At 30.9% G+C, this 11604-nt stretch overlaps 1 long non-coding RNA gene across 1 annotated transcript; it reads right to left on the bottom strand.

Moving 5' to 3' along the window:
- Positions 1-5514: 5514 nt before the first annotated feature.
- LOC105766277 (uncharacterized) lies at positions 5515-11289 on the bottom strand. Its single transcript, XR_008195816.1, has 3 exons — positions 11043-11289; positions 10582-10721; positions 5515-5589 (listed from the first exon to the last, which is right to left on the bottom strand). It is a non-coding gene; the product is annotated as an uncharacterized LOC105766277 (long non-coding RNA).
- Between the last annotated feature and the right edge of the window lie 315 nt (positions 11290-11604).

Genomic DNA, 11604 nt, shown 5'->3' with positions numbered 1-11604 from the left:
TATCTAATAATCAATGTCTCTAATGGAGTTTATATTTATTGTTTAAAAATATTTCTAAATAATTTTTATAAAAGGTTTAATTTATGATTTGGTCTTAATAGTCTACTTGTTTTTGTCTTTTGATATCTATTTTTGTTTTGATTTTGTATTTAAAGTACACTTAAATTTTCAGTTTGGTACCGAAAATATGCCTTCATTTTACTTTTACTCTAAATTTTATAGCTAATCACAAAACACCACATGGCGTTTTTATGTTAAAAACAAAATTATTTTTTATTAAATGTATATACACATTAAGAATATATAAAATTTCAGAAAATATATATAAGCTAAAAAAACATATCAATTATAAAAAAAGTTATAAAATTAAATTTGCAAAAATTACTATAATTGAAAAGAGATTAGTTGAAATTAATAATATTATTACAAAATGTAAAAAAATTAAAATTTTAAAAATTGTAATTTAATAAAAGTTTAAAAATATTCTTTTATAAAATTCTAAAATTCTAAAAAGTATAAATTTCAAGTTTTATTTTCGCAGTTACTTGAATTTTAAATATCCTTTTTAATTTTTTTAGTATTTTCAATTTTATAAATTATTTTGATTTTTAAAATTTCTAATGATATATTTTATAATTTTATAAAGAAATTAATTTTAATAAATATAATATAGATAATACTAAAAATAAAAAGGACATGTGGCATATTCTAATTAAATATTAAAAAATATTTTTGACTTTGACCAACCGTTACTATTGTTGATTAACGTTGACTGAGCATTGATCGACCACTTGGTGCTATTAGAACATGCCATATATATATTTTTAGTATTATATATATATATATATATTATTGATTAAAAATATAAAAATATCATATATAATTTATAAAAGGTTTTAAAATAGTTTTTATAAAATTCTAAAATATATAATTATTAATTTTAAAAGTCAAAATAATATATAAAATTGAATTTTTTACTAAAATGGTATTTAAATTTCAACTGAAAATTTAACTACCTTTTAGAATTTTAGAATTATATGTTTTAGAATTTTATAAAAAATTGTTTTTAAATTGTTTTTGATTTTTTTACATTTTGGATAATATTATTAACTTCAACTAATTTTTTAATTATCATATTTTTATAAAATTTTTATAATTTATATGTTATTTTCTAGATTATATATATGTTTCTGAATTTTTTATATTTATATTTATATCTTTTATATTTCTAAAGTGTATATACATTTAATAAAATAAAATATTTATTTTTTTACATAAAAATATCACGTGGCACTTTGTAATTGGCTATAAAAACTTTTTTAACGTAGTCAAATGATGGACTAAAAAATATAATGGGGGCTTATTTTAGATACCAAATTGGGAATTTAACTATACTTTAGATATTAAATTGGAACAAAAAGAGTTTAGATACTAAAATAAAAGAAAAATGAATATATTTTAGGAATGGTGAATTAAATCATTGTAATATTTTAAAGGAGTTATATAGTTTAATCTCATGTCTTTATTTGTTGAAAGATAATTAAGTTATTTATATTAACATATAATAACTAAATGCTGAATGCATACTTTTAAATATATTAGTTATTTGATATTTTGTAATATTTTAAATTTTACTACTTTTATTTTTATAATTTGTTAGTTTTATTATTAAAATATTACGTGTTATATATCTTTTCAGTTTATGTCTAACTAGTCCTGCGATGTACGAATTAATTGTATATATTAATTAAAATATAACTTATTTTAAATTCAATATTAAATAATTTAAAATAATTGATGTCATATAAAAGTTGAAAGTTAAGACATAGAAAAGATAAGTTGAAAATGGAAGTTTTTTAAATCATTGACTATTGCTTTTGAGAAGTGCTTTTGAAAAATTTGAGTGTTTGGTATTACTGTCAAAAAGTGCTTTTGAAGAATAAAATGTCCATTTTAGACACTATATTATAAAGTAACAAATATGTATTTAAATAATGTTTAAATTAGTTAATATTATGATATTTTAGCAAAAATATAAAAATAATTTATTATAACTTATTGTTAATATTTTAATATATAATATTAATTTTAAATATTCCTAAGTAATTAATATTAATTATTTATAAAATTTAATTAGAATATATAAACTATATTTGAATATTTAAATATAAAATTAAATATTTGTAATTAGATATTGACACAATTGTATTATTATAAAATTATTTTTATTTTTAATTAATACTTTTAACACATTTTATTATTTTATTTTAAAATGTATTTGAATATATAACTCATATTACATATAAACATAACATAGAAAACATAAACCTAACAAATTAAAATATTACATATATTTGGATTAAAGTTTTAAAAAGAGATAATATTTATATACCAAATATAAATACTAAAAATTTTACAATAACATTTACAATTTAAACTAGAAGCTATAGCATCTATTGTTAATTCCATTTCAAAACCACTTGAATTGTTTCATTCACCGTCATTATCACCATCACCATCGTTGTCGTCGTCGACGCCATCATCACTTTCTCGACCATGCACATTTTCTGAATCAATAATGTAGGTTACTGCATGTGCCAGAACTGATCCAATCAATGAGCAAAGAAGAAAAACCAAGTTTTGAATATTTGATGGGCTACTTTAACACTAAAATTAAACAAACATAATACTATCTAACTAAAATCTAAAATCTAATTACTAAAACCCAATATTAAACTTAGTAATTCACTTAAAAAGAGCCTAAAACTAAGTGTGAATTTAACTCTAAAACATATATTAATTAAACACCTATCAATTTCGTTCCAACTATCATTGTAATGTAATGTTATAATGTTTTTGTTCTAATATATGACAATGCACATTGTTTGTCATATTTTTGTTCGATTTAATGCACACTACCATTTTAGTGTAATGTTTGCCAATAATTGTTTCAAAATGGTATGAACTTTGGACCAAAAGAAAAAAAAAGTTATATAAACAACAATTCAATAGAAAATCGACAAAATTAATTGAAGTTGGTTTGATTCGGTTAATCATTTTAACAGAAAAAAAGCTCAATTCAACTAAAGGTTTAGTTAATTATAGTTCAATTAACAATGGATCGAACTAACTATTTCATCACCCCTTAGATTAAATGTTTGAGAATATAAAACAAAAATACTTAGAATTATTAAATATTATATCCAAAAATCATATATACAGGCGCAAAAGTTGGAGACTACTATGCCATTCATCTTGTAATTGCTTCAAACGTAAGGAAGACCTAATTCTTTCATCTTTCTCCTATTCTAAAAGCAAACATAGTTTCAATTGAACAGTTTAGCGTGCAATGGATACTAAGATGCTAATTTGAGGGTAAAATATGGAATGCCCATATTGTAATCTATGGTGCTTTATTAACTGCGATATCTTTAACAACATAAAGCTAACAATCCGGGGTTAAGGCAAGGCTTTCAAGCGACTTCTCCTAGTTTACCTCGAGCAAGTGATGGATTGTAGGTGCTCCCCAAACCGAGCTAGGGACAGTTTGACTCACCGGTTCAAACAATAGCATTGGAACATTGGTACTATTACCAAAGGGATTAGGCCTTCATCGGCCCAAGACCGGTCTGCATTACAGCCGACTGTAGCCATCAGAGTAGGTGATGCCACCTTGAAAAGGTGGTGCATATGAAGGATCAGGATTCATGTAGCCACCAGCATATGGTACCGTTCCTATTTTTGTTAAAGAACACAACATCAGTACAAGTGTTAGCAGAGGGAAAAGGTGCGAGAAAAAGAAAAGAAGCAACCAGATTGTGTCCCAAGTACCATTTATATAGGAAAATGAAGTTACCATGCATTTTCTTTTCAGCACTCAAGACTTCAGCGCGTAGCTTTTCAACTTCTTTTTTGCCATCCGGATTAGATTCTTCTCCATAGCTTGCATTTGCTCCACCTGCTCTATGTTTTACTCTTTTTCATGCTGAAATGTAACGCTACATTTAAACAAATTCAAAAAATAATCAGAGCCTACTTCTTAGCAACTATATGGTGGTGGAAAGCACCACAAATGAAATATAAAACAAAGAGATCTTGAGGTAAGCAACATGATTATTTTGCTTGCTTGAACATTTGCATAACTTATGACTCTCGGCTCATAGAATAATTTTTTGATAATCAATATATAAATTTGGTGCTATCCAGGCTTATTACAACCATTTCCATCTATTGATTACTTAAAACAACATGCCACATTAAAGCTGGAGTATGGGGCAATAATAACAAACGGCATATTCAACATGGCAATTTTATTAACAGTTACCAAGCAGTTTTATAATTCAGATGAACATAGAGCAAATAAATCATATTTAAAAGTTATGGAGCTCTTGCAAGAATTTGAATGACCAAATGCGGTTACCAAGTCCTGTGGTTTTATTTCAGGACAAACACCATCATATTAATAAAAAAACATTTTACCACAATAACAGTGAATATTGCAGCAAAATATTTTCAATATGATAACTTACTAAAGGGTTCCAGACACCAAGCAACAAAATGAAACAACAAGATAACAGAAGGAAGCACACGGAAATTTTTAACAAAGGAAACACTCATATTGCACAAGATTTATTTCTTGAGCAAGTCATTAAAATTCAAGGGTAACAAATGAAGATACAGGGGAGAAGGACTTTGAGATTTGATAAGACAGATTCTAGAGCTCCAAAATATTTTAAGAAAAGAAAGCTACTGGAGTTCTCAAGAAAACGCAAAAATAGACGATGTTGATATATAATGATATTGAAAAATACTTACAAGAATTGGGGAGCACAGGTTTTACACACTAAAAACAAAATAGAGATATAAAAAGCATACATAGGATACAGAGACATCACCTTGTTATCAAATATTTCAAATCAACTTAGGTTCTAAAAACCACTTTTGAGTTCAAAATCTTAAACATGTAATGTGTAATCTTTTTTTTTTAACAAATCAATATTTCCACCTTCCATTTGATGGTTAATTGCAAAGCAAAGATGAACTATAGAAAGTTCTATTATACAAAGAAAAACAATAACCATAAAAGAACAGAAATTTAGTATTCAAGATGATCATAAATTCCAGTTAATCACAACCGGCATGAAACCTTTAAGATTAGATGTTTCTTTCATATCAAATTTCTCAACTTATCACAGGGAAAATTAAAAAAAAAGCCTATAAAACATTAATTACGCATCTAAATTGCACAGACATAAACTAAAAGCTGGTGAGTCACACAACATAGTTTCAAACACTACTAAAACAGAGCAAAGTTAAAGACAATAGTATAAAAACATAAAATCCCCATCTAAATTCAATAGATAAACTAAATGACATAACATAGATTCCGATACTAAAAAAAGACCCTAGGAGTCTAACAAGAAATTCAAGCATATAATGAAAAGGATGTTTCTTAAGGATCAAATTACTTCATAAATAGAGAATCATCAAATGGATATCACTAAGCATTTTTACCTCATTGATGGCAGGAGGTCAGTGGTGGCAGCATCATTCTATAATATGGCCGAGCAAATGCATCACTCTAACCTACTGAATGCCACATTTTAAGAGTAACTCCGTATGAATCAAATGGACTAAACCCCAAGTTAATGAAGGATTCTTATTAATATAGAGTTAAAGTTACAGTAAAATGAGGGAAAAGAAGCAAGAAAACCTGATTGTCTACATTAATGAACATAAAATTGAAAATAATGTTACCTCTAATTTGAAGAAAAAATTTGAATAGCTATACATAATGAGCTAGAGAAAAACTCTGAAAATAGTAAGCAGTGGAAGTTTATAGTGAAATGATTTTTCCTTTCTTGAAAATCATTTACAACAGAATATATATACAAATTTATGAAGTCTCTAGAATGAATATGAGATCCCAAAAAATAGCAAATGACAGTCTGTACAAGTAACTATTTTAACTAACAATATTAACAATGAGCTAGCTACTGATTATGGTAATTTAGCTAATAGCCCCCTCAAGCTGGTGGATGTATGTTAAGCATTCCTAGCTTGGAAATAATGTCTTAAAAAGGTTGTGCAGCTAAAGCTTTGGTGAAGAGATCAGCTAACTGAGCAGATGAAGTGCATGGCGGCAAACGCACAATTCCTTATTGCAATTTCTCACGTACAATGTGGCAGTCGATTTCGATGTGCTTGGTACGTTCATGGAATGTAGGATTGGACGCAATTTGAATTGTTGATTTGTTATCACAGAATAGTGGAGTAGCACTAGAAATAGGGACATGAAGATCGCGAAGAAGATAGTGTAACCATTGAACTTCGCAAACTGTTGATGCAAGAGCCCTATATTCAGCCTCATTGGAGGAACGTGAAACAGTTGGTTGTTTCTTGGCACGTCAGCAAATTAAGGAATCACCAAGGAAGATGCAGTAGCCTGTGATAGATCGACGAGTTTCTGGGCAACCTACCCAATCAGAGTCACTGAATGCTCGGAGATCGAAGGAAGAAGAGGCAGGATAAAAAATTCCAGTTCTAGGGCAGCCTTTTAAGTAACGAAGTACGCGGTGAGCTACTTGAAGATGGAGTGTAGTTGGCTTGTCCATGAATTGACTGAGTTGTTGGACTGCAAAGGTGAGATCGGGACATGTAGAAGTGAGATAAATAAGTTTACCAACAAGTTGTCGATAAGCAGTGATGTTTGGAAGCAAATTTCCATCTGGTGATGTAAGTTTGAAAGTTGATTTTGCTGCTATTGGAGTCTTGGTAGGTTTGCAATCAAGAAATCCAGATTCCTTTAATATCTCAAGAGCATATTTCCTTTGAGAAATATGTATTCCTCGACTTGTACGAGCAACTTCAAGACCAAGAAAATACTTGAGATCACCAAGATCCTTGATTCGAAATGTGATATCAAGGAACTGCTTTACTTTGGTAATTTTACTTAATGATGTACCTGTTAATATGATATCGTCCACGTAGACAAGTAACACAGTGAACTCATTAGAAATTTCTTTGACAAACATGGAATGATCAGCTGAGGATTAAGTTAGCCAAGAGAGAGTAAGGCAGTGGTGAGTTTTGAGAACCATTGTCTGCTAGCTTGTTTGAGTCCATAAATGGACTTTTGAAGCTTGCATACCTTTGTAGAATCCGTATGAGTAAATCCAGGAGGAGGTAACATGTATACTTCTTCATTAAGATCTCTATGAAGAAACGCGTTATTGACATCAAGTTGTTGGAGATGCCATTGTCTCGAAATAGCTAAAGCAAGAAGAATTCGAACTGTGGTGATCTTTGCAACAGGAGAAAAGGTGTCAAAATAATCAACTCCTTCAGTCTGTGTGTAGCCTTTAGCTACTAAACGGTCCTTGTAGCATTCTATTGAACCATCTGCTCGGTGTTTGATGCGAAAGACCCATTTACACCTAATAGGTGTTTTACCAGGTGGTAAAGTAGTTATAGTCCAAGTGTTATTCTGCTCAAGTGCATTAATCTCAACTAGCATTGCCTCATTCCAGTGGGGAAATTTACTTGCTTGTTTGAAGGTTTTGGGTTCTATGGATGCTGAAATGGCAAGTGTATAGTGCAAATGTTGTGGTGAAAGGTTGTGATATGAAATACAATTAGAAATGGAGTGAGAAGTACCTGAATGATTGGTGGCAGCTGGCACTTGATAGTTGAGGATGGAGGTGGACGATGGGTTCTTTGAGGACGAGAAGAGAGAGGTGGGGTTGGTTGGCATGGTTGTTGAGGATGAATTGGTTGGGAAGGTAGGGAAGGTGTGTCATAGGTTGTTCAGATTGAAGTAATCTGACTGGAGAAGTGTGATCATAGGTGTGTTGATGAAGGAAAGGAAAAATAGTTTCATGAAATGTTGTATTGCGAGATACAAAGATTGCTCGAGATTTGGTATTAAGAAGAATATAACCTTTAACATGGGGCTTATAACCAAGAAAGACACATTGTCTTGCACGAGAATCAAATTTTTTGCGATGGGCAGATAGAGTTGATGCAAAAGTCAAGCATCCAAATAATCTAAGCATGGAATAATCGGGTTTAGAACCATGTAATTTTTCAAAAGGGGTGAGGTTGGAAAGAAGTGGAGTAGGGGTTTTATTGATGAGGAAAACGGAATGTAAAACAACACACCCCCAAAAGAGTTGTGGTAAATGACAATGAAATAGTAATGCTCGAGCAACATTGAGAATATGTTGATGCTTACGCTCAACAAGGCCATTTTGTTGAGGTGTTTCAGTGCATGAGGTTTGAAGAATTGTGCATTGAGAGGCATAAAAAGAAGGCATATCAAATTCTTTTCCATTATCAGATCGAATAATTTTAATGGTTTTGGAATATTACATTTTTTTCAAGGCAAAGAAATTTTGAATATAATTTTGAACTTCAGATTTGGTTTTAAGCAAAATGATCCATGTATATCTTGTAAAATCATCCACAATTGTGAGAAAATATCTATGGCCATGAAGTGAAACAACTGAATTAGAGCCCCAAATGTCAACATGAATAAGATCAAAAATATTATTGGATCGAGTTTGGCTTACAGGAAAAGAAAGTTTTTTTGTGTTTTGCAAAATGACAGGTCTTACAAGCTGAATTGTCAGAAAAAGAAAGGGAAGGGATAAAACCAGTAAGCAATTTGATGCGAGAATCAGAAATGTGGCCCAAACGATGATGCCAAAGGTCTGGTGAAGTAGTGGAGATGGCTGAAATAGGATGTTGAGGAAAGGCAAAATGCTGGACAGGATTATCCATGGTGTAAAGTCCATGTTGTGCCTTAGCTGTACCAATCATCCTCCAGGATGGTAAACCCTGTATAGTACAATGAGAAGCATGAAAAGTGAAGCAACATGGCAGGTTAGAGGTGAGTTTTGTAACAGATAAGAGATTGAATGAAAATTGAGGAATATAAAGAACATCAGTTAAGCATAAATGGTCATTGAATATGACAGTGCCAGAAAAATGTGCAGGAACCTTTGATCCATTTGGTAATGTAACAAAATAGGTTTAATGAGTTTATAAAAGGTAAAAGAAGATAAAGAGTGCGTAATATGATCTGTAGCACCAGTATCAACTATCCAAAAGGAAAATTTAACAGAAGAAGAAGGGGTGAAAATATTACCATCGGAAGCAGCAAGAGAAAAGGATGATGTAGGATCAGTCATGATATGGTTTGTAACATGAGATGGAGAAGATGTGGTGAGCTTAGTGGCTAGGGAAGAGGTCTGAAGTAAGGCAAGTAGCTGATCATACTGCTCTTGAGTGAGATTAACACTAGAACCAGAACTATGAGAAGAATCACCAGCAGGAAAAGCAGCAACAGATTTAGAATCCTCCAATGAATCATCAATATCATCAGAAACAACATTGTGTACTCGAGAAATGTGAGCACGAGGCTTAGCACCAGAGGGATATCCATTCTTTTTGTAACATGTGTCAATGGTATGCCGAGGCCGTTGACAAAAGGTACACAAACATTTGTCAACATATGTAGAAGATGAAGTACTAGATTGTGATTTCCTGGATGAATCATTAGCAGATTTGACAGTATTGCTAACAAATGATTTAGAGGAGGTAATATTGAATTGCCGTTCCTGTTGAATTACTTTAGAAAATGCCTTGTTAATAGAAGGTAGAGGATCCATTAGAAGTATTTGAGATCGCACAGCGTAAAAAGAGTCATTCAAACCCTTCAAGAAATGAATCACATAGTCCTGTTCATGATAGGTATGAGCAGTAGTAATAGCGCCACATGAACAAGCTGTAATACACGAGCAAGAAGGCAGCAGTCGAAATTGTAATAATTCATCCCAAAGTATTTCAGCTCAGTAAAGTAATCAGTGACAGATTTGTCATCTTGTTTGAAAGCATAAATCTCCTCTTGTAGATCAGAGATTCTATAAAGATCACCTTGCGAAAAACGTTCGCGAAGATCGATCTATATATCTAAGGCTTTATCAATCCATAAAACACTATTGAAAATAGAAGGAGGGATGGAATGATTAAGCCAAGAAATTACCATATTGTTGCATCTCTCCTAAGCAGAAAACAGAGGATCGATACGAGAAGGAGCAGGAACAGATCCATCAACAAATTGGAGTTTGTTTTTAGATAATAGTGCCATACGCATAGCACGGGACCAGTGATGATAGTTTGAGCTAGAAAGAGGAGGTGTAACAAGAACCAGTGAAGGATTTTCATTGGGATGAAGATAATAAGGATTGGAAGCCTGAGTAAGATCAAGATTGATAGCCATGAAAATGGCAGAAAAGAAGGAAAAAAAAATCAAAGAATATGATCGAGAAAGAAAACGTCTGATACTATGTGGAAGTTTATAGTGAAATGATTTTTCCTTACTTGAAAATCATTTACAACAGAATATATATACAAATTTATGAAGTCTCTAGAATGAATATGAGATCCTAAAAAATAGCAAATGACAGTGTGTACAAGTAACTATTTTAACTAACAATATTAACAATGAGCTAGCTACTGATTATGGTAACTTAGCTAATAAATAGTAAGCATGTGATCGAACACCTAGAATATGGTTACCTCAGATTTCACCATCCCAAAGTTCTTCAAGGGTCTTGTATGCACCATAGGTTTCGTGCACGAATGCTTCGCCTCTTATCAACTTCTCTTGAATTCCAGATTTTCAGATAAATTCTTCTGTTTTCATCTGTTTTCATCAACTAAAAAAAGCAGTAAGGTAAAGGCACAACTAATAGTTAAAGCAGTAAGGCAGTAAAGCAAAGCAGTAATCTAGAATTTTCCCTGAAAATTCTAATAAAAAACAGTAAGCCAGAATTTTCCCTCATTCTAATCGAAAGCAGTAAAGTAGTAAGGCACAAGCAATAAGGCAAAAGAAGCAGTAAAGCAAAGCAGTAAGCCAGAATTTTCCCTGATTAATTTTCAAAGTAATCAGTCAATTAATTTCTGTAAAATTTTTGTAAAAATCAAACAATCAGAACTTGAGGAAATAATTAAAGAGAAGAAGAAGAAAAGAAACTCACCGGCGGAAGAAGAACAAAGAACCTGACGAAAGAACTTTGAAAGTGAAAATGTGAAAAAAATGGGTATAGAGCTCCAAAGAATCAGAGAAAAGAAACTTTTTTGGGGGAGAAGACAGGTTAGAATGGGAAATAATCAGCCAAACGGACTTTTGGCTGAAGAAAAGTTGAAATTTTTAACTTCTCCATCAGCCAAAAAGCACTTTTTAGATGGTGAAAAAAATTCTGAAACGATGGCAGTTCTTCTTTGCTTTTAAGAGAAAAGCACTTTTTATTGCAAAAGTCCGTTTAAAAAGCAGAGGAGAACCGGGCCTTAGAGACTACTTTTTAAAGTTAAGTTAAAGGCCCACAAAAAGACATATTTAGTAGTAATTGAGACCAAAGTTGCCCTTTTCTTGATAATTGCATCCCTTCTCAGTTGATAGGTTAAATCGGGTTTAGATTGGATTTAAGTATACTATTAATATATTTTATATTTGTTTAAGTTTGAATCAATTTAAAATATTATTTAAAAATTTTACTAAATTTTGTCTATATTTGCAAATAATTAACCCGAACTCATTTA

Source organism: Gossypium raimondii, chromosome 5 (genome assembly GCF_025698545.1).
Source record: "Gossypium raimondii isolate GPD5lz chromosome 5, ASM2569854v1, whole genome shotgun sequence".
NCBI lineage: Eukaryota > Viridiplantae > Streptophyta > Magnoliopsida > Malvales > Malvaceae > Gossypium > Gossypium raimondii.
The sequence above is the reverse complement of the archived record's forward strand: the minus strand, read 5'-3'. Positions and strand labels throughout refer to the sequence as shown.